The sequence below is a fragment of the Martes martes genome (genome assembly GCF_963455335.1).
Source record: "Martes martes genome assembly, chromosome: 1".
NCBI lineage: Eukaryota > Metazoa > Chordata > Mammalia > Carnivora > Mustelidae > Martes > Martes martes.
This window is the reverse complement of record NC_137888.1, coordinates 31,059,830-31,084,150: the sequence shown is the minus strand read 5'-3', so window position 1 is coordinate 31,084,150 and position 24,321 is coordinate 31,059,830.

The following is a 24,321-nucleotide window of genomic DNA, read 5'->3' as shown; positions in this document are numbered from 1 at the left end:
CTGGAGCAGCCGGCGAATTCTCTTCCAGTCATTTTCTCTCTCTCTCTTCCTCTCCTTCCCACTCTCTTTCCCTCTCTTACTCTCTCCTTGTGATCCTCTAAAAATCGTGTTCTAGTATCTCACATTAAAAACAAACCTAAGGGGTGCCTGGGTGGCTCAGTCATTAAGGGTATGGCTTCAGCTCAGGTCATGATCCTGGGGTCCTGGGATCGAGGGCCATGTGGGGCTCCCTGCTCTGTGGGAAACCTGCTTTGCCCTCTCCCACTCCTTCTGCTTGTGTTCTCTCTCTTGTCTCTGTCAAATAAATAAAATCTTTAAAACAAACCAACCCCCAAAATTAAAAATATAAAAATCATATCTCTTTCATTTCCAGTCTTCCTTCAGAATACCAGATTGTTATTACATTTTTGATATTGGATTATTATTATTTTTGATATCGGATTATTTTTATGTTTCTTTTCAGAGAACTGCTTTCTAAGGTGTTAGGTATGCCTGCGGTCTCACCTCCTATTCACTCACCACTCCTAAGCCCATGCTAGCTCCTGTCATACTCGTTCTGCTGAAATGGCTCTAATCAGTGTCCTTAGCAATCTTCCTGTGGTCCAACCCAACGGACATTTTTCTGTCTTTATCACAGGCATTTGCTCGGTGGTATTGACACAGTTCACAACTCCCACCTCATGTTGATCTATACTCCGGTTAGGTGATCCTCACAGTATTAAACCTTTAATACTCAGGGGTTCAAAATCCTTTCTCCCTGTTTCATCCCTGAGCACTTGGATGTTACATGGCCTCTGAAACTTGTCTGAAAGAAAACCTGTTTCTCCCCTGCTCCGCACCCAGCCTCCCCACCTCCGAGTCTTCCCCATCTCAAGGTAGGTAAAAACAACCAAACCTGGAAGTACCTCCCAATTCTTTGTTTTGAAAAATTTCAAAACGGCAGAACTGTTCCAAGAATAATAAAATAAACACAGAATGGTTACTCTGTACTCCCAACAGTTACTTTCTATTAATATTCCTTTTCATTTTGACTGAACCACTTGAAAATCAGTTGCAATCATCACACTGTGCCTCTAAATACCATGAACAAGAATGAGAATATTTGCCCACAAAAATGCAAGGAACTTACCCATTGCTATGATAATATTAACTAATGTAAAGTTCATATCAAAATTTCCTTAAATGATCCCAAGCTGTCCTTTGTAGCTCTTTCTTTGTTTTAAAAAACTAAGGTTGAATTTTTATGCTATAATAAGTACCCATTGTAAATAGATAATTTGATGCCTTCTGTTAGTTTCTTAGAGTTGGGCCACCATCTCTGCATTCCAGTTTTATTCACTTATTTAAAAGATTTGATTTATTTATATGAAAGAGTGAGAGCATAAGCAGAGGGAAGGGCAGTGGGAGAGGCAGGCTCCCCACTGAGCAGGGAGCCCGATGCAGGGCTCGATCCCAGGACCCTGGGATCATGACCTGGGCCGAAGGCAGACACTTTGCTGACTGAGCTACCCAGGTGCCTCCATGTTCCAGTTTTTTGAGCTTTTCTGTCACCTTAAAAAATGACCTCATCTTTGTTTGCATTCAGTTCCTGTTCCCACCCCAGCACCAAACCACCATTAAGCTGATTTCAGTCTTCATATATTTGCTTCTCTTTATATATTCGGTTTCATTGAAATGAAATCATAGGCTATGCAGTCTTTTGTGTCTGGCTTTTTTCACTTAGCATAATGCTTTTGAGATACATCTATGTTGTTACAGGAATCATTAGTTTATTAACTCTTATTGCTGGGTTATATTCCATCGCATGAACGTACAGTCTCACTAGGAGTCCACTTTCCCCACATCCTCATGTATTCTTCTTGTTCTTCTGAATATAGCAGTTGGAGTGCATATCTAGTTGTATCTTATTATGATTTCAATTTTTACTTCCCTAAAGGCTTACTATATTGGGCATCTTTTTGTGATTATCAGCTCTTCATATATATCCTTTGGTGAAATGTATATTCAAATATTTTGCTCATTTTAAATTGAGTTTTACATTTTAATATTATTAAATGATAAAACTGCCTTGTATTTTGTCTACAAGTCTTTAATCAGATATATGTGACTTCACATATTTTTCTCAACCTGTGGCTTGTGCTTATTTTCTTGATTTTTTTTTTAAATTTATTTATTTATTTGACACAGAGAGAGAGATCACAAGTAGGCAGAGAGGCAGGCAGAGAAAGAGAGAGAGAGAAGCAGGCTTCCTGCTGAGCAGAGATCCCGATGTGGGGCTTGATCCCAGGACCCTGGGATTATGACCTGAGTCGAAGGCAGAGGCCTTAACCCACTGAGCCACCCAGGCACCCCATATATTCTTGATTTTGATGAAGTTCATATTTTCTATTTTTTTCTGTATAAATCATGCTTTTGGTGTCATGTCTAAGAAATCTTTGCCTAACATAAAGTCACAGAATATTCACCTAAATTTTCATCTAAAAGTTCTGTTGTTTTACCTCTTACATAGGTCAGTTATACACTTTGAATTAATATTTATGCATGGTGTGAGGTAAGGAGGGAAAATTAGCTTAGATTCATCCCACACCATGCATAAATATTAAATCACTTTGAAAAAGAACAAATTTGGGGCATCTGGGTGGCTCAGTTGGTTAAGCGACTGCCTTTAGCTCAAGTCATGCATGATTCCAGGGTTCTGGGATTCAGCCCCACATCGGGCTCCCTGCTCCTCTCTCTCCCACTCCCCTGCTTGTGTTCCCTCTCTTGCTGTGTCTCTCTATGTCAAATAAATAAATAAAATCTTTAAAAAAGAAGAAAAGAACAAATTTGAAAAACAAAAAAAAAAAGATGCTTGGAGAATTCAATTTTTAAAATAGTCCTTTTTGCATTTAATTGCCCTCTGTTGAAATCAATTCACCACAAATGTGTTTGTTCCTGGTCCCTAAATTCTGTTCTACTGACCTTCATGTCTGTCTTTATGCCAGTATCACACAGTGTTGATTGGTATAGCTTTATAGTAAGTTTTGAAAGTCGGTTGTGTTTGACCTTCACACTTTTCTTCAAAATTACTTCTTCTAAAATTGTATGCATTTCATAAAAATTGTCTAGTCAGTTTATCAATTTTTATAAAAGACATTTGTTGATATTTTGATAGAGATTGCATTGAATTTATTAATTTGGTGAGAATTTCCATCTTAGCAATGTTGAATCTTTTACTCCATGTGTATAGAAAGTCTGCATTTATTCAGACTTTCAGTAATTTCTTTCAATCATGTTTTGTAGGTTTCAGTGTCAGATCTTATATTTCTCTTGCTAAAATTACTTCAAATAATAACTTTATATTATAGTTAAATAACAAAGTTTACATTATGGTTCATTCTTGATGTGCATTCTATGGGTTTGGACAAAATATAATGATATATATCCATTATTACAATATAAAGTATTTCCACTGCTCTAAAAATCCTCTGTGCTCTATCTTTTCATTTCTCCTGTTCCCCTCAACTCCGGAACTGCTAATCCTTTCACTGTCTCCATAATTTTGGCTTTTCCAGAATGTTAGATAGTTGAAATCATACAGTATGTAATCTTTTTGGATTGACCTCTTTTTTTTTTTTAAAGATTTTATTTATTTACTTGACAGAGAGCTCACAAGGAGGTAGAGAGGCAGGCAGAGAGAGAAGGGGAAGCAGTCTCCCTGCTGAGCAGAGAGCCCAATGTGGGGCTCGATCCCAGGACCCCGAGACCATGACTTGAGCCGAAGGCAGAGGCTTAACCCACTGAGCCACCCAGGTGCCCCTGGATTGACCTCTTTGAAGTGTTTAAGTTTCCTCCATTTTTTAAAAGACCTTTTAGCATTGAATATTTCTTTTTAGCGTTGTCATTGTCTAGGTGGACCACAGATTATTTATCGATTCACCGACTGAAGGACATGTTGGTGACTTCCAAGTTTTGGCAGTTATGAATAAACCAGCTATAAACATTCATTATGTAGGTTTTTGTGTAAACATAAGTTTTCAGCTCCTTTGGGTAAATACGAAGGAACATGAAGGATTGTATGGAAGGAACATGAAGGATTGTATGGTAAGAGTATGTTTTGTTTTGTAAGAAATTGCTAAATTGTCTTCCAAAGTGGCTGTACCATTTTGCATTCCCACCAGCAATGAATGAGTGTTCCTGTTGGCTTTACATTTTTGCCAGCATTTGGTGTTGCCATTAATTTTATTTTTTATTCTGGAGTCTTAGGAGTAGCCTCTATGTCTGCAAATTTGCATAGGTAACCAGTGTTTAGTTTGGGGTTGAACTCAAACACTTTGAGCCAGTTAGCCTTCCACCTTCTGCCAATGAATCTGTGTAGGTTGGAGAACATAGTTTTCTAGACTCAGCCCTGTTTTCCATATACGTGTGAAGATTGCGAGTTATTCAGGATTGTATAGAGAGTTTGGGCCTTTCAGGTCTCCTCTGTGTAGGTACACTGCCTTTCAGTCAGCCAGGGATGAGTGGAGAGCTTATCCAGTTCCTCCATGTGGCGCTTTTCATTTTCCAGATCTCTATCTGGAGAGAAATCCAGTTTTATGCAGTGGTTTCCTGCTGACCTCAACCAGTCCCCAAACCTCCAGCTTGCAGAGCTATGTGCCGTTCGCATGTTTACCACTAAGTGTTTTTCTTTTACTGACAAATCTCCTTGATTTTTTTCCCCTCTGGCACAGATCAGCCCAGCCCCCACCAAGAGCTCATCCCCGCTCTGGTAGAACTCCAGCACTGTCTGAGCTGGGGGTGGCCAGAAGGGATGGCAGCAACCCCAGGCAAGAAAGCTGCAGGTTCCCTCTATTCTTTCTCAAAGTTTAGAAATTTTTCATAAATAAATATTTCTCAATTGTTTTGGGGTAATTTTCAGAATCCAGAAATGGTTGTTTTGATAACTGAATCAAGTTATAGGCTTTTTGTGGGAGAAAATTTGCCCACTTCTTATAATTGCTGCAAATCCCATTCCTTCTGCTTTTTGATCTAGTGTTCAAGGGATGACAGCTGATCATGTGTCTGTAGTCTTCTTTGATCTCTGACCGTCATCTGAGCATCCCACCATTTTTTATCCTTTTGGACAATGATATGTTGAATAAAGCATAATTTTGATTCTCCCCCTTTCCTTTCATTCATTCATCAAGTATCTTTCATTTTCAATCCATTCATCCATTATCTTTTAGATTTATCCTCCCCCGCCCTCCAAACCCCAGCCACCACAGGTCCCGATTCTATCCACTTCTGTTCCTTCTTTTTTTTTTTTTTTTTTTTTTTTTTTTTTAAAGATTTTATTTATTTATTTGACAGACAGAGACCACAAGTAGGCAGAGAGGCAGGCAGAGAGAGAGGAGGAAGCAGGCTCCCTGCTGAGCAGAGAGCCCGATGTGGGGCTCGATCCCAGGACCCTGGGATCATGACCTGAGCTGAAGGCAGCGGCTTTAACCCACTGAGCCACCCAGGCGCCCCCACTTCTGTTCCTTCTTATTGTCTCCACAGTAATCCAACTCACTGTAATTTCTTTCCTGGGTCCCTGTAATGTCCTGTCTCCCTGCTTCTGCTTATTTGATCCCAGAGTCTATTCTCAAAATAACAGAGCGGCTTTTTTGAATCTTGCAATATTTGCTGTATTTAAACAAATTTTTAGAAGGCAAAATATTTTTTATCATCTTAATTATTTTTAAGTGTGCAATTCATTTCTGTTATGTATATTAACATTTTTGTGATACACGTCTTCAAAGTGACTTTTACATCATAAAGCATGTCCTGTCATTTCCCTTCTTAATATTATTTTATTTGGGATCGGGGGGATTGTTGTACTACTTTTATTTTTTTCTACTCTTAGAATAAAATTCAAACATATCACCATGGCTTGGAAGGCCAGTTCTTAATCTGTTCAGACTGCTATAACAAAATACCGCAGACTGGGAGACAAGAACAACAGAAATTTATTTCTCACTCTTCTGGAGGCTGGAAGCCCAAGATCAAGATGCCAGCGTGGTGAGGTGAGGGCCCTCCTCTGGGTTCAAACTTCCTTATATTTTCACATGGCAGCAGGAGTTGAAAGCTTTCTCTTGGGTCTCTGTTATAAGGGCAGTAATCCCTTTCATGAGACCCTTTTTTTCCATGATACTTATTATAACTGGTAATTATATTTTCTGTTTTTTTACTTATTTATTATTACTTTCTCTAATCAGTGCACTCTGTGAAGGAAAAAATCTGTTTTACTCACCGCTGAATATCCGGTCTCTTAATAATGCCTAGCATATAGCAGTAGCCTCTTACTCCCCAATCCCATTAGAAGAATGGGAAGAAATCAGAGAGGGAGATGAACCATGAGAGACTCTGTGGAGTCCAGGAAACAAACTAAGGGTTACGGAAGGGAGGGGGGTGGGTGAATGGGGTAATGGGGTGATGGGTATTAAGGAGGGCATGTGTGTGGTGATGTGCACTGGGTGTTATATGCAATTAATGAATCGTTGAACACTACATCAAAAACTAATGTTGACTAACTGAACATAATAATACAAAAAAGATTACTGAAAGAGAAAAAATACTATTCTCCTCAAACTCCATTCTTAAAAAATATTAAATGAGGAGACTGACAAATATGCTACAATTAGCAACTTAAATAAGTATGAAGATAATTTTTCTTGGAATTTTTCCCTGTTTTTCAGTAACATGAACATTAGTTATTAAAGTGGTTTCAAATGTTCATTTTGTATAAATAAGGTATTAAACCAGAATGGTTTAATAAAGAGAACTTCAAATAAGAAAGCAGAAGCGTGGACCTAGCTTTGTCTCTTATTTGAACAAGTTGTATAATTTAAAGTTCAAATTATGCATTTAAAAATGGAGATAATATAGGCCTTGCAACCTGGGAACGTTGTTTTAAACTAGAAAGACTCATAAAATAGATATCATTTCCACAAATAAAATACATTTATTTTACATGTTGCCTGTGAAAAAGGACTATTTAACAGTATTCATCCTGTGGCAAACCAAACCATAAGAGCTATGTCTCTGCAAGTCTGCATTCGTGGTGATTCTGTCATTTTCTTTGAGGAAATTATCAGGATTTTAATCAGTTAATCTCTTGTCTCTTGAAAAACTTTACCTCTGGACTTTTTTTTAAACCTTGGCTTCTAAGAAGAAAAAACATAAAGCTGCAACTTAGTGACTACTAATTCATTTAACCTATAAATCAGCAGAAACAGAAAAATAATACGCATCATTTCTAGAGCATACAACTTCCATAAATAAAAATTTCATTTTCTGGCACTGACAACCTGAGTTTCTACCATGCTAGCGAGCCCTCAGCATGTCACTTGCTCTTTATGACTAAAGTAAATATTAAAGCCCACACACTTGATAGATCCACAGCCCCCTCTTTTCCTCTCAGCGTTTGAAATGAAATAAGAGTTCAATAAAATGGTGCCCTACAAGTCTTTTGTTCAGATACATACAGTATATCTTTCGATATGTACAGCATATTCATTTCTTCCAAATGTTTTATTTCCTTGGTGCTTGTGGTTGGTGAAAAAACAAAAAGCTCAAGTGCTGACATATTTTCAGATGGATTCAGAGTGTATGAAGTTTATTGGACACCATTATCAACAATAGCATTTAATCTGGTTGGAATTTTCTTTTCTTTGTCTTTTATTTATTTATTTTTTTCTCCTTTTCATTGTCATATCTAGGACAGGACCAAATAGGTCCTCAATGAAAACATTCAGGTCCTTTTTACCAGGAGACAGAATTGAAATCTAAAGGACACTTAGTATTGGAAATTTAATTCCAAGCAGTCCTTCTTCTGAAAGTTGAACTTGGATCCCATCCAGGTTTTTCCTTGTCATCTTTTAAATCACATTATATATTGTAGTAGCAGCCATGCCAATTAACACATTCCTATATGTTCAGGGCATTCAACAAAGCCTGCAAAGATAAAATGGTAAAGATGTTCCCTTTTCTTTTTCTTATATTTAATTTTTGTTCAATTTTCCAGTCCATTGTGCTCAGGAGGAGAAAGCTAGATTTACTTGTAATCAGCAAGGATCCCTGTATTCATAATGTAGTGAACAGAAAACTGGTGTTAATTTCAGGAAAGGAAAAGAAACTTGATAGGGCAATGGTGGATGAATTACCAGGACTCTTTCTGTTATGGAAGACAGAAACTCAAATCAGTGGACTTAGGCATGAAATAGGCTTACTGATACATCTAATTTGGTAGTTGAGAAATTGTCTGACTTCGGACAGGTTTAGCTCCAAGAACCCAAAGAAGGTTATCTTTTCACGCTTCATCTCTTCCTCTGGCTTCTCTTGGTCCCTTGGTCCCTTTTTTTCCTACTGCAGACAAACATCATCTAGACATCATATGTTTATTCTATGATCAAAAAAAAAAAAAAGAAGAAAGAAGAAAGCTTTCATCATTAAGTCACTCATACTGAAACTCTTTAGTGCATATTCAGTATGTGCCAGACCTCTCATGAAGATTATATTCTGCTTGGGGGCGGGGGAGACAGAAAACAAACTATAGTATAACAAGTAGAGATAGCCATGGGCCCCAAACCCCTTCTTCTTTCCCTGGCAAAATAACTTCAGCTACCACCAGATGATCTTTGAGGAGCCTTCCAATCAAGAGGTATTATTTGATGTTTATGTCTTATGTTATTGTTGGGTCCCCCAATAATGGGTCCATGATTAAAGGAGCGAGACTGATACAAAGCGAAGTTCGAGCAAAGCTTTATTTCGCAACAAGCATCGAGAATCAAACTGACCGTCAAACCGACCGGTTGCGGCTGCCGCTTACAGAGAGGGCGACACCTCCCTGCCTTACAGACTAACTTTTATAGAGCAAAGGCCATGTGGTTGGGCCTGGCCACACACAGGTGGCCAATGAGATTGTAACACACAGAGAAAGCTGCACAGTCATGCTAGGTCACACATGGGTGGCCAATTGAATTACAGTTCACCCCATGGTAGCTATTTGAACTAGCCTATCACCTTGGTCAGAATTGGGGCCCAAAAGGTGGGGCCCACATTCCTTGGTAGCTAGGGAGACAGTATGCATGCTCTACTGATTGGATGTCTCCGCCTGACCCAATTCATCCCTGCATTAGGGCTGTTATCTCCACCAGACCTGACCCACCCTTGTGTTTGGGCTTTGTTACCTGGGATTGGTTTCCTGGACTTGCTTTTAAGTAAGTTGGGGGGGGGGTGGGCATGGTCAGTTTAAGTTTTACTGCACAAACAACAAAATGGCTGTTCAACTGGGGTGGGGCCGCTCTGGCTAAATAGGCCCTTACAGTTATAAATCCCCAGCCATGAATGGCTTTGAAGATAAAGTGGAACCCTGTGCCAAAAACATGGACAGCTTCTAAAAGCGGAAAAAAAGCGAAAGATTCTCCCCTGGTGTCTCCAGAAGGAATGCAGCCTTGTTGGCATCTTGATCTTAGCTTAGTCATATCCATGTAAGATTTCTCATCTACAGAACCAGAAGCTAGTAAAATTTGTGCTTTAAGCCACTAAGCTTGGGGTAATTTCTTAAGCAACAGCAGCAGGAAACTGATTTACCTTCTGTGGGCTACCATTGCTGGTAGCATGTGCTTCTCCATTAACTCCTGCGTTCTTGTTCCTTCTCCTGTCTTCTTTCCAGCATTTCCTTCTCTCTCTCATGGAAATGGTTCTTTTCCATGGCGACCTAGCCACTACAATTCTACTCTGCCCTTCTCTACACTGAACCTGTGGTCCTAAGGGGAAGCATTTCTTACCAATCCTAGACACATCATTTGGGGATTAATGCTGAACATTAGCTGTTTAAAAAATGTTTCTTTCTGTTTCTGCCTCTAGACATAGTATTCCGATTATGTCTCTAGGATGAGAGCCTTCTGTTTTCCTGTGGCTTAAAAAGAAAGGTATGTTCTAGATATTGTCTAGCATCCTTCATTCAAGAAATAATTATTGAGAGCCCCTCTGTTACATACTGCTACATAAAAATGCATAAGAAATAGTATCTAGATTGTAGAACTGATAGAATATACCCTCTTTCTCTAACATATAAACCTGACAGGTTTTAATAAACAAAATCTAGCCAATAGTATATATGTTTTGAAGGCATTTGTTAGACATAGTTGTTACTTAGTAAGTGTTTAATAAAAGTAATACAACATTTCCCTATTGCCCCAATTTGTTTGGGACTATCTACACAAATTAAATTCTGATTTCATGGTATCTTTTAAAGAAACAAATATATAGTCTTCTTGGCTTCCCTGCATTGAAAGAAAAATCAATATAAAGAAATGATTTCATTCTTTCTCTTGCATCACAGTTGCCCTGAAATTGTTTGCATATTATAAAATCTCATGTGCTCTGCTTTTAAATCCTAGTAAAGCAAGTATTACATTATTGCTTTGTTATAAATTCCAGAAGCCTGTTTTTTAATTTTGTTCTTGCTATGCATAATGAAAGACAAATGCATCTCTGAGTGATCAAGCAAAGGGGACATTTTGGATCATGTACTGTCCATTTATTCATAACCCACCCTCTCTACCCCCTGGATGCCTAAGAGCAAGCATTATTTGAGGCTTGTTTTAAATCAGCTTTACTATAAAACATTCAGCTCCTGCCTGTGTTTCAAAGCAGTTCTTTGAACAGCTTGAAATCATTAGGGAGGGAGGGGTGGCAAAAGTGGAGCTTCAAAGACCTTGTCCAGCTGAAACAATACACCACGCTCAGAGCTAACAAATCAACAGGGAAGATGCTGCAAGCAAGGTCAAAGCTTACAATAAGGTCATTTACTTTTTCAAGGTTGTAGAGACCCATTTGCTGGCCTGCAACAATGATTCAACCAGGCATAACTAGGAGAAAAAGTAATAATTTGAAAGATTATTTGCCCTGAAGATGTCACTTATGGTTCAGTTAAATAAGAAAATGTCAAGGAAAAAATGGAGTGATTTGATTGTCTGATGAGTGTTGAGTCTTGCCTGCAATCAGTTCCATTCAGGCTCTGAACTTTAAAGCCTTGAATGGGGCTGATTGCAGTCTTAGTACAAAACATCCTTTTCCTATTACTTAATTAACAACATAAATATATATTTTCCCAAGTTGGCATTTGTAAGTGCAACAAGAAAATTGCTCTACTTGACCAGTGTCCATTTTTTTTTTGAGAAATTTGATAATGTTTCTCCTCTAAAACTCTGCCTGTGCTTTGGCAAGATATGAACAGCCATTATGTACATGGGCTCTGATATCAACTGCCTGAGTCAACCTATCAAATTTGATGCAAACAGTATAATTTTGGCCAATTAATCTGGGAATACCTCTTTTTCCTTTTCTGTAAAGTGGAGCCAGCATTGACCGCTATCTTAACTAACCACCTCTTAGTTGTGCAGATTAACTTTTACAGTACTTGTAAAATGATTGGAAAGGTATTGTCACATAATAGAGGCTCATTAAATACTAGGATTTGTATTAGTTAGCCTTTTTCACAGAAACAGAACCCATAGAATGTGCATATGTACATAGAGAGATATTTTTTGAGGACTTAGTTCACAGGGTTGGGAAGGCTTCGTAAGTCCAGTCTGTAGGGTAAGTTGGCAAACCGGAGACCTGGGGAAGAGTTGCAGTTCAAATCCAAAGGCAGTCTACCCCAGCAGAATTCTTTTTTGCTCAGGGAAGGTGAGTCTTTGTTCTATTAAGGCCTTCAACTGTTTGTATGAGGTCTTTCCTCCACACACACATTATGGAGAGTGCAATGCTCTGAGTATTTGTGTCCTCCCAAAATTCATATGTGGAAATCTGAATCCCTAATGGGGTGGTATTACAAAGTGGGCCCTTTGGGAGGTGATTAGGTCGCAAGGGTGGAGCCCTCATCAATGGGAACAGTGCCCTTCTAAGAAGGGACTTGAGAACAAGTTTCCTCGCTCTACTCTCTACCATGTGAGGATAGGAGAGGTTGGCAGTCCACAGCCCAGAAGAGGGTCTTCACCAGAACCCCATTATCTTGGCAGCTGATCTTGGACTTCTAGCCTCCAGAATTGTGAGAATATATTTCTGTCGGTTATAAGCCACCTAGTCTATGGTATTCTGTTATAACCCCCTGAAATGACTGAAACAGAAGATAATCTGATTTATTCAAAGTTCACTGATTACAATATCAATTTTCTTTAAAAAAAAAACTCCACCAGAGAAATGTATGACCAAATATCTGAGAACCATGGCCCAGAAAAATTGATATATAAGATGAACTATCACACTGTTACTATCAGTTCATAATCTCATTCTCAGTATATAATCTCATTCTGGATAATAGAATGGGGGAAAAGGAAAGCTTTTCACAGAGGACCTGGACCTGTATCTGTGCCCATGTCCCACCTGAACAAGCCTTAGCCCTCAGTCATGGGAGTCTGAGCAAGAGAAAGGTCAGCTTGAATGTAATGTGTTTCATAACTTTCAGTACCACCTTGGTGTAAAATCGACAGTTGTAAGTATAATATACCCAGTGATAATAAGGCTTTATTGCTGTCAAGTCAAACTTCCATGATATTTTCCCACCCTCTCTATTAGATCAGAATTTCTTGCCAATCTTCCTTTCATAAATGGTAAGGCAGTTGGGCAGAATTATTTCTGAAAAGGTGTTTTTGAAATGTGTGTTTTCTTTTCTTTCTTTTTTTTTTTAAGATTTTATTTATTTATTCGACAGAGACAAAGATCACAAGTAGGCAGAGAGGCAGAGAGAGAGAGGAGGAAGCAGGCTCCCTTCCGAGCAGAGAGCCGGATGCGGGGCTTGATCCCAGGACGCTGGGATCATGACCTGAGCCGAAGGCAGAGGTTTTAACCCACCGAGCCACCCAGGTGCCTCTGAAATGTGTGTTTTCTAAAAAGGAATGGAAAGGGCCTTAAATTGCTTCTTTATTTTGTTTCATTTGTTTCTTTTTAAAAAATGTTTGTTTGAGTGTAGTTGACATACGTTACTTTTAGGTGTACAACATAGCGATTCAGTGAGTCTGCATTATGCTGTGCTCAGCGCAAATGGAGCCTCCATCTGTCACTGTGCAATGCTATTACAGTACCATTGACTCTATTCCTTATGCTGTGCCTTTTATTCCCATGACTTACACAGTCCATAACTGGAATCCTATCTCTCCCACTCCTCTCTATACCCATCCCACCACTCCCTTCCCTCTGGCAACCATTAGTTCTCTGTATTACAGCATTTGTTTAGATCTCTGTATCTTTAGCATATCAAACCACAGTTGTCTATCAGATGGTTTCACCTATCTGTAAACATTTCTCTTATGTTTTTTATTTAGAGTGTTTATTTTAATATTTTTTCCCAAAGAATTAATTTATTTCCATGTCCTCATTGTTAGGTGGCATAGTCAGTAAAATCCTTTCATTCCAGCAAGCTTTGGGGTAAGGGGGACACTGGCCCACCCTACTCTTCAGGAGACTTAACATTTTAGAGGGCTTCCTTAAAATTTTCTAAGTCTCCCTCTTTCCAGTGAGTGGGGCAGCTGGAGGGCAACAGTGCTTTCTGGCCGAAGTATCCTGAGCTGGGGCAAGGAGCTGTGTAGGCATTGGTTCCTATATATGGTTATCAAATGCCTCTTAGGAGTTCCAGGAGTGGAGCCTATAGAGATTTTCCAGGGCCATAGCTTGGCCACAGTTCAAGAAGAGTGGCCTAGTGAACAGATTGGTCCCATTGGCTTGCAAGCTATTTCTCTACAGAATAGCACATGACTTGACTGTCGTAATGGGGATGGCGTGCTGATTTTTTATGAGTCCTTTTTTTTTTTTTTTTTTTTTAAATAGAGGTCTCTCCAAAAAAAATTTACCTAGGAGGGGCCCTGTATACAGTGATCCTCAAAATGGTCATTTAAGTATAAACTGGATTATGAAGAATATTCCTACAGAAATGGGCATTTTCATCCACTCCTGCTGGGAACATATACTGATGCATATTTTGGGGGGAGATAAATTGGCGGTATCTGCCAAAATTTTAAATTCACATCATATGGCCTAGAAATGCAACTTCTAAGAATTTTTTCTTATAGATGCAAAATATGCAAAGATTTATGTACATGAATGACTGATTATATGGTATTAATTATGATAGCATGCAGTTGGAAAGTGTCATTTATAAAAATTACATAAAGTTTTACACACACACACACTGTATATTCACTGGGAACAATGAGGCACACATACATGTATGACATAGTAAATGTTTCAGTTCACAGTTTCAAATAAATTAAAAAAAAATGTTGCTAAACCTTTGGAATGATATTCAGGAACATGATTAAGAGGTTACTTCCAGCAACTGTTGGAACTGAACAGTAATGAGAATTTTTGTTTCTATTCTTTCATTCTTCAGATAAAGAAAAGTGTTAAAAAAAAAATGTAGCACACAAATGGGTTGATCAATCCTGTGTTTCTTAGTTCTGGTATAGGTCTTCTACTCTGTAGTGAATTGGGCCAGTCCAGGAGACATGAAACTGGATTTAAACCCTGGCTCTATCACTTATTAATTGCATGGCCTTGGATAACTTATGTTAAATTCTCTTCCTCAGTAAAATGAGAACAGTAACACCTATCAGAGAGTTTCTGTGAACATGGCATGAAATAAAACCAGTGATGTTCTTATTTAGACCCAGGCTTATTATAGGCACACTCAGAATTTTTTAGCTATTGCTTTTGGCTTCTTATGCCTGGATACTCTCCAAATACGTATGTTACCAGAACTTCTGAATCCAGACTGTGGCAGACTTATATGCTCACTTATACATTCATCACCACCTTAGATGAAATGCATTCAAGACCAAATATTATCTTCTGTCTTGAAAAACCTTCCCCTCAACTTTACTGCCTGTTAAAGTCTCTGTCATTCTCCTAATAATGCAGACTTAGACCTATGGAATATTTTTGATTTATCCTTCTTCTTCGTATTTTGGAAGGTCATAAGTAATATTGATTGAATATTAATATCCTTTCATTCCAATTCACCTATCATTTATCAAAGGCTTACTATGTTTTCAGCTACTGTATGAGACTCTAGCATACAAACAGGATAAATACAATGCATTCTAATGACCAGGTCAATGTTAAGGAGTACAGCCAGTTAAACAAATTATGGTGCAATGTAATCAATGTCTTAATAAAAAATAAGAGTGTATGGTTACTTAGGTGGCAAGTCATTAGCTGCCCTTATAAGGGATAGGAATATTTTGGAGCTAAAGAGAAAAATGGAGGGGTGTGGTCAATTCTGGGAAAGTGTAGCACCTTGAGTGATATGAGAACTAAAATTTATTTTATTAAAGTATCAAGTGGAAGGCAAAAATTTGCACTTAAAAAAGTGAATAAGCTGCAAAAAATTAAGAGAGCAGGCAGTAGATTTTTTTTCTCCAGGAAGCGTCATGGATCTGGCAGGCTTTGGATGGGTTTGGAATCAAATAAACTGTGGCAGCGTCACTTTATAAATACCTATTTTCTGTCAGAGCCTGCTTAAAGTCATTAATTTCTCAGAACCTCAGTTTGCTCAATGTAAATGGAACATTGGGATGATTAACAGAACTTATGTAGTTATTGTAAGAATGAGATGAAACAAATGAAGTCTCTAGCCCCAATAATGCTACACAGAAGGCTCAATAAAAGTAAAACGTTCCCTTATCTTCTTTATTCAGTAATTGAGCAATAAATAAAAGGAAGTGGGACAATTGCTTAATGGGAGAGGAACAACTGAGGGCATGTTTTTTATTTTGTTTCTTCACAGAATTAAAAATCTTCCTTGTTGTCAGGGGAACGAATCCAAGGAGAGACAAACTGTAGGAGAAGAATGGGGGTGTATATTTTAGATCCGTGCAGTTCAGAACAAATAAAGTGAAATCCACAGATGCAAGCCACTTTGGTTAGAAACTACAGTAAAAATCAAAGAGAAACAGTAACATTAATTTTGGTAGTATAGTTTAACTCAATATATACAAAATACTAACATTTCAACATATAATCAATATGAAAATCATTAATGAGATGTTTAAAATTATTTGATGTAAAGCACTTAGCAGAGAGCCTGGCATGGAATAAGAGCCCAATAAATCTAGTTATTATTATTACAATCTTCCCAAATAAATTGTAGCTCTTTGAAAGTCAGTATCACATTCCTCGAATATCTTTCTTGCACCATTGCTTTGCTAATAGTATACCACTAATAGTATATGAGGTCCTTCTGGCCTGGATTACTGGAAGAGCTCCCTCACTCGTGGTCTCCCTGATTGTAGGATGAACTTTTCTCTTATTACCTTTAGATTTGTCTCCCCGTACCCAAATACAATTTTATTAGTCATCTGCTTAAAACTTTCAATAGCTCCCCATTGCTATAAGAAAAACAATAAATTCCTCGTGTCTTTGATTTATATTGTTTTCTTCTTTATTTTCCCAGGTGTTTTCCACAACTTCAGTGGGGGGGACTTCTTTTGTGCCTTACTGTTTTGGGGAAGCCATGTGGCCGGAATGGAAGCAGAGGTGGTTTTAGCAAGACTTCTTGGATTTGTGTATAAACCGCAGGGTCTCAGATTCAGATCATTTTCTTGGAAGTAATATGGAGAAGGGGATTTGAAAACATAAGCAGAGTGTCTTGGAAAAGCAAAGGGGAGAAGGGAGCTCTCCTCTCAAATGAGACAGACCTACAAATGCAAGAGGAGGGAGAGAATCTGCGAATATTGAGAGGGAGGGTAGCGACCGGGTGTATCATCCCAGCAGAGGCTTGTGGAAGTGCTGAGACCTAGGAGAAGAGCGACTGTAATGTGACTGGGGATGTGCGATCATATGTTTTAAAGTATTTCCTTCGTGTATGGCTTTTTGGACGAAGAATCCTATTTCCACATTTCAGGAACGCACATGAGGGTCCTCCATAAGCTGCATGTTGCCTCTTTTGTTCCACTTCGTATGTTCCAACTCCTCAATGTCTTGTCTTCTGCATTATTTATACTTCATCTTGGTTATACCCACAGAGGCATTACACTGTAATAGATAAAGGATGAACTTTGGAGCCAAACCACTGGGCTTCAGAGCCTAATTCTTTCACTTACAAATGATGGATCTTGAGCAAATTATTATGCCCCTTTGACCAAGCACTTACACTTTCCAGGTCTCCTTTTGCTCCTCTGTAAAATGGAGGTAAACAGTATTTAATAGCATCTACCTGAAAGGGTTGTTGTAAAGATCAGATGTGTTACATGTCAAGTACTTAGAATAGTAACTGACATACTGAAAATGCTATGTAGCCATAGATTTTTTATTATTATTTTATGAGTGATTTATTATGATAAAAACAATTATTGTTCATTTCCATGCCTGTCCTCCCCATTGGTTTATAAGCTGTCTGAGTCCAAAGATCCTGGCATTATTACAAAACCTTCCAAAGTAAAACTAAATGATTGCTGAGTGAATAAGTGAATGTTACATGGTCTCTTTTTATCCCTGGCACAGTCCTTTCTAGAGCCTGACTCAGATCGTACCTTCAGAAAAGAGCCTTCTGTGGTGCCTGGGTGGCTCAGTCGGTTAAGCCTCTGCCTTCTGCTCAGGTCTTGATCTCAGAGTCCTGGGATCAAGCCCTGTATCAGGTTCTCTGCTCAGTGGTGAGCCTGCTTTTCCCTCTCCCTCTGCCTGCTGCTGCCCCTCCTTGTTCTCTCTCTCTATCTCTCTGTCAAATAAATAAATAAAAATCTTAAAAAAAAACTATCTTCATAGTCTAGAAGACGAACTATTGGGGGCAAAGTGTGTTGTGTTCCCATGTGAGGTGCTGGGGATCTAAGGTGCGACATGACGTTGTTAGATGCAAGAGACACCACTGCTTGCCTTCCCTCCAATTACTCACAACTTCTTCCTTTCCACCACGCACCTTGTCTTGTTTAATGATCCATCAGACTGATCCATCAGTCAGAGCTAGGTACTGTGGTGGGGTGGAGCGTGGGGCAGCAGTAACACAGCGCCAGGCATGGCAACCTTATTCAGTAATCCAATTATGATTGCATCATTCCCCCCACCGGGGACTGGATGAAGCGTGGGCCTGTAACTTTTTCCTCCTCTTTCCATTGGACATTGTTGTGTAGTAGTCGTCTTATGACCATAACAGCTAACATGCTGAATTCAGCAGAATCATTGGCAGAAACCACATACCTGATGACATTTTGTTGATCTTTGGGATTGCATAGTCTGGAGATGATTTTAAGACTTCTATTTATAGGAAAAGATAAATATTCTTTGTTCATGTTCAGTTAGAGGGATTTTTTTTTGTCTTGTTTTGTACTGTGCAGGGAAGGTCATTATTAACAGCCCACTGGACCTAAGAGGACATATCTGTTGATCAACCAAGAGATTTTTATGTCATTATAAGGAATTATGAGGTTTCTGGCAAGAAGTTGTTGAAATAACTACATTAAAACTAAAATAACAGCTCTGCAATATTTTTTTTTTCCTTAGGGCTGCCTTTTACTGGTTCGTGAATCAACCATAACTGTTTGCTTCAGGAAAGAATTTAGAATATAGAGAGCAAAATTGCTGTTTGAAAAAAAGGCTTTCTTCATACATGTATTTGTTTATTTTACCAGAAGCTAGAATTAAATTAGTTCTGTCATTTTTAATTTAGGTGCAATTTTTTTTTCTATGATCAAACTTTCTATTAATTTGATACTGAGCAGTAACTGCAATTCCCTTGTCTAATGTTGAGGATGATGAATCACAAAGTAATAAGGTATGTAAAGATATTGCTTTTTAGTAGGCACATATTCTAATGTGCAAATAGTTTTTTTTCCTAATAATTTGGTGACTTCGGGTTTCATAGAAAACATAGCTTATAAAAATAACATTTTGTTTTTATTTTTAAAAAATATCCAAGCATTGGATGTGCCTGGGTGGCTCGGTTGGTTAAGCATCTACTCTTTGGCTTGAGTCATTATCTCAGGGTCCTAGGAGTAAGTCCTGTGTTGGTCTCCCTGCTCAGCAGGGAGCCTGCTTCTCCCTTTCCCTTTGCCCCTCCCCAACTATTCATGTACTCATGCTCTCATTCTCTCAAATTAATAAAGCTGGTCAGAAGCATTGACCTAATGAATTAATAAGTGGGGGATAGAGTCATTCTTAGATTTATCATGTCTGCTTGTCAGGAGAAAGGCTGAGGGAGACAGATGTATACCTAAATTAAGCAGGCTCACTGAGTCTATGTGAGTGACTAAGGTCCACTCTTTCTAGACTATGGGGTGGATAGTCTTGATATATGTCTGTTGCATTTTGGAAACAAGATAGGACTGAACTTGTATGTGTGTGGGGGGGTGGGGGGCAGGGTTTAAGTCTGAGGATAGGGATGGGGGCTGGACATTAGTAAGATTAATTGCTCAATAGCTGGGGAATTTAAAGGCAAAATTGGGGAAATTTCCATAAAGTAATATCTCATCAAAATTTTATAGAGATTGAAAAGTTTTGTCACCAGCCTTAGGGTTACAAAATAAGTCAAGGTCAAAATTAAACACATCTTCTGGAGTACCAGTTTTCGATCTAATTTCTTTTAATTCTTATCTTGGTTCCTCAAAAGAATCATTAGGATATTCAACCCTAAAAATCCCTGCTGTTAACATTTCTCCATTTAAATTATTATAATCACCCCGGTGAAGGAATATGTATTTAATAATGTTCACATGCACTTCATATTGTCCCAACTGAATTAATGACTAATTCTGAGACTCAGGTAGTAGGTAGGCCCTGGGAGAGGTTTTTGAGGCTGTGGCAGACTTCAAAGCACACTTTAACTTTGATGCAGCAGGCTCCAGTCCTACAGGACAGAACTGCCTGTGGCCGTCGCCCTCACGTCCCAGTGGAGGGGAGGACATTTGCATTCACACCGCGTGTATTTGCTTATGGCTGAGCTTCGGTTCTTAGGTCATTCACTAGCAATCCTAGGAAAGTTGTATAATGGAAGATGAAAGCTGATCTGAGGGAACCTGGGGGAAGAAACACACCGCTTAGGCCTCTCAGAGTAGTTAACCCTGACTGGTTTCCTCCATTCTTAAGGTGCACTTTCACACCAGTGTGGGGTCTAGAAGTTGCCATTTCTCTTGGTTGGAGGTTAACTTTTGCCACATTTTGATCTCTCTTTTCTAGAGCATTTCGTTTGGCTAAATGTTAAGTAGCTGCTGGCCCTGTTTCCACACTTGCTGAATTGGCGCCCTCTCCGACAGCCCTGTCTCACTTTGATTGGCAGTCACAGGGGACAGGCAGTGTTTCAGGTCAGTGCAGCCGGAGACTGTAAAGCCTGTTGTGGTGACAGTTTATTATTTCTGATGACTAATTACAGCGAGGTTTGTGTTTCATGGGTATTCTGATGGGTGGCTTTGGCAGAGCTATCACCTTACCGAAATACCTCAATACTTCAACCTCTGTGAACCCTTAAAAGATATTACTTTTCTCTGCGGGTTAAGAAAGATAAGGAAGCGGAAAATGTTCATATGGTCAATTTCATGATTTCCTACAGAGAAATTAAGAGGGTTTAGGTGGGGGATGACTGATCTCAAGATTTGAAGGATTAAGGACCAGTCCCAGAGAAGGGTTTACTAGGCATTAGGAGGTGCTTATTTGGAGGAAGTTGGTAGAAAGCATATATCCTAAGAATGTAATGTGATTGTTTTATCTTGATTGAATTAAATATCTCAAATATTATATGCCTGGAATTTAACATTGTCTCAGAGGCTCATAAATTAAACTTACCTCCTTGAACACTGGATTGTTTAAAAAAAAAAAAAAGAAAGAAAGAAAAGAAAAGAAAAGAAAAAAGAAAGACCTGTATCAGGCCTACTTAAAAAGAATGGGTACACGCTAACCAGCCCAAATTATGTGTAAAATTTATGTGAGGAAAATGTCTTGAATTAAGCATAACAAATGATCTAATTAGATTAGCAGATTTTAAAAAAAATAGACGATTGTAACTATTTTTGCTGTAGTAACAATTCCAAAATCTTAGTGGCTTATAACAACATTTATTTGTCACTCAAGTTTCATGAAAGCCTTGGGTCAGCTATGACACTGCTGGGCTCAGCTGGGTTCCACTGGCCTTGGCAGGCTTAGTAAGACTTGGCTGAGTGGGCTTGGTTCCATGTAACTTTTATTCCGGAACTCAGAGTGAAGGGACAGCCATTATCTGGGTCATGCTTTTTTTCACAGCATAGGACAGAAGCTCAGGAAGGTGAAGCCATACCACAAAGGTAAATTTCAAGTTTCTGGGGCTGCCTGGGTGGCTCAGTCATTAAGCGTCTGCCTTTGGCTCAGGTCATGATCCCAGGGTCCTGGGATTGAGCTACACATCGGGCTCCCTGCTCCCTTGGAAGTCGGCTTCTACCTCTCTCACTCCACTGCTTGTGTTCTCTCTCTTCCTGTGTGTCTCTCTCTGTCAAATAAATAAGTAAAATCTTTAAAAAAAAAATAAATAAACTTCCTGCTTGAAAGTGGTGTCTCATCCATTCATGTTCTATTGCCCAAAGTCACATGACCAAGCCCAAAGCCAGTGAGGTAGCCACACATATTCCAAGTAAGAGGAACCATGATAAGGTCAAGGATGAAACAAATAATTGTAAATTTCATCTACCACCATAATGATCCAAGATCTTAAAGTAGCAAAAGTCAATCTTAGAAATTAAACAACGAAAGGAAAATCTGAGGGCAATAACAGAAGTGAGATAGCTGTGAGTGAAGTTTATTTAGTTTGTAAATTCTGAGAAACATTTGTGTTCCCTAGAAGATACTGGATTGATGAAGAAACTCTCCATTTAGTATTTGGCAATGCCTTGACATATATCTTTTGCCCCGCACCTACCAGAGTTGTAGTAAAGAACAGTTTGGAGAATGATAATCATAATTTGCTCACCACTCATTCATAGTTAGCCTTTATGCTAAAATCCATGAATCTCAGGAAACCATCCATGGGTTCTCTTTCTGCATGGAATTCAGGTTAAGAAAACCTTATTTTGTGGTTCTACTTCCTAAGGTTTTAGATGTGATTGAGCACTCACATTATTTCCGTATTTCTTATTAGACTTTCTTCAATATGTAGGCATTTGTCCTGAGCCTTGTCCCCTCATGGGTCCGATGGCTATAACAGCTCTAAGTATCATATCATTGCATAACATCCAGAGGGCAGAAGAATGTCCTTCCCTCCCTCCGCCCTCTTTTCTCCCTCTTTTCCTTTCCTCCCTCCCTCTCTCCCTCCCTTTCCCTCCCTCCCTCCCTCCCTCCCTTCCTTCTTTCCTTCCTTCCTTCTTCTCTTTCTTTCTTTCCTCTTTTTTAAGAGGAAGACATTTGCCAAAAGTCCTCTGTCAGACTCTTTCTCATCACTAGCCACAATTCTTTCATGACGCAAACCATTGGTGAGGGTTAAGGAAATATCCTGATTGGTACCTGTGCTAATAGAATGTAGCCATTTGTTATATGTGGCTATTTAAATTTAAGTTTAAATTTAATACAGTTAAATACAGCTAAAAATTCAGTACATCATTTGCTTTAGGCACAATTCAAATGCTTTATAGTAACACCTGGTCAGTGGCTACCATATCGAATAGTGCACATCGTAAGTCATGGTTGTCATTGCAGGAATTTCTATTAAAGTACTGGTTTAGAGAAACCAAGATTCACATCCTAGAGCCCAGGAGGGACCTAGCCTTCCTTGAAACATGTGACCTTTAACCTGAACAAAATTATGGTTCTTTTGGAAGAATCAAGGCAGCAGAGGAGTGCATATTAGGTGAAAAAAACCACAGCTGCTGAAATGCCTGTGTGGTGAGAGAGAATGTGTGAGATGACTTGAGGGGCTAGAAGCAATAGGTTTTGTGGACGGATGCAGTGAGGTGAAAAAGAGGAAGAATTCCAGAATGGCAATAATTTTCTGACTTGGAAAACTTGATAAATGCTGGTCCCATTCACAGAGAAAAGGAACAGGAGGAGTGGTGTTGGAGGGAAACAATATATTTCAGTCACACAGAATGCAAGGTATACCTGTGGGAGAGGATGGTGAAGACTTATGTAGGCAGTTGACAATCCAGGAATACAGTCATTTGGGTTATCAGCAGTGTGAGAATATCTGTGGCTCTACTGAAACCTACAGCAGCATAAAATGAGGCACTGAAGGTGATCTGACTTAAGATTAAGTGGTTCTTCCTAATGTGAATGTAAATATAGGGAGAGAGGGTGCATGGCTGGCTCAGTCATTGATCTTGGGGTTGTGAGTTCAAGCCCTACATTGGGAGTAGAGTTAACTTAAACCATTTTTTAAATAAATAAATGGATATGGGGAAAAGAAAGTAGAATAGTAACAGATTCTTTCTTTTTGTAAGAGCCAGTATTAAGTGGTAGAGAGGTGAATAGTGCTTACTATTCCAGAACAACACTTGTTTTCTACTGAGACCAGAAGTACAGATGTTCTTCAATGTATAATGAGATTGTGTTCCCATAAACTCATTGTAAATTGAAAATATCAGAAGTCAAAAATGCATTTAATGAACCTAACTTATTGAATGCCATAGCTTAGTCTAGCCTACCTTAAATGTGCTTTTTAGTACACTTACATTAGCTTGGGCAGTGTAATCATTGGACGAAATCATCTAACACAAGCCTGTTTTATAATGAACCATTCAATATCTCATGCAGTTTATTGAATGCTGGACCAAATGTGAGAAATAGAACCATTGTACGGGTACAGATGGTTGTAAGTGTATCTGTTACTTATCTTCAGTGTCACATGACTAACTAGGAGCTGTGGCTCACTGCCCTTGCCCTCCATCACAGGAGATGAGAGGATGGTACCATATATCAATAACCCAGGAAAAGATCCAAATTCAAAATTTGAAGTATAGTCTACTGAATGCCTATCACTTTTGTACCATAGTGAGGTAGAAAAATAGAACCATTGTGTCTGTATTTTCCCTGATTAAGTGGAGGTATCACAAATTATAGTAGACTAAAAAACATTTAATCATATATTTGTTCCATTTGTGTATGACACAATTGTATATTAAATATGATTCACAGTAATGTATATTTGTTTTCAAACTAAATGTATGTCATCTTGTAGACTGGTTGAGCACTCAGGTTATTTGCTAGAATGGTTTTGCTAGAACGGTTTTGCTCAAAATATTAAAAAGATTAAGGGAGCAGCTCCCCAGTTTGCCATTGAAATTGTCTTAAAAGACAGAAATAAGGATTAGCATCATGAAATGTGAAGAATGTGGGATCTTCGGTTATGAGGAATGGTGCCACAATTTCCCCTCCCTG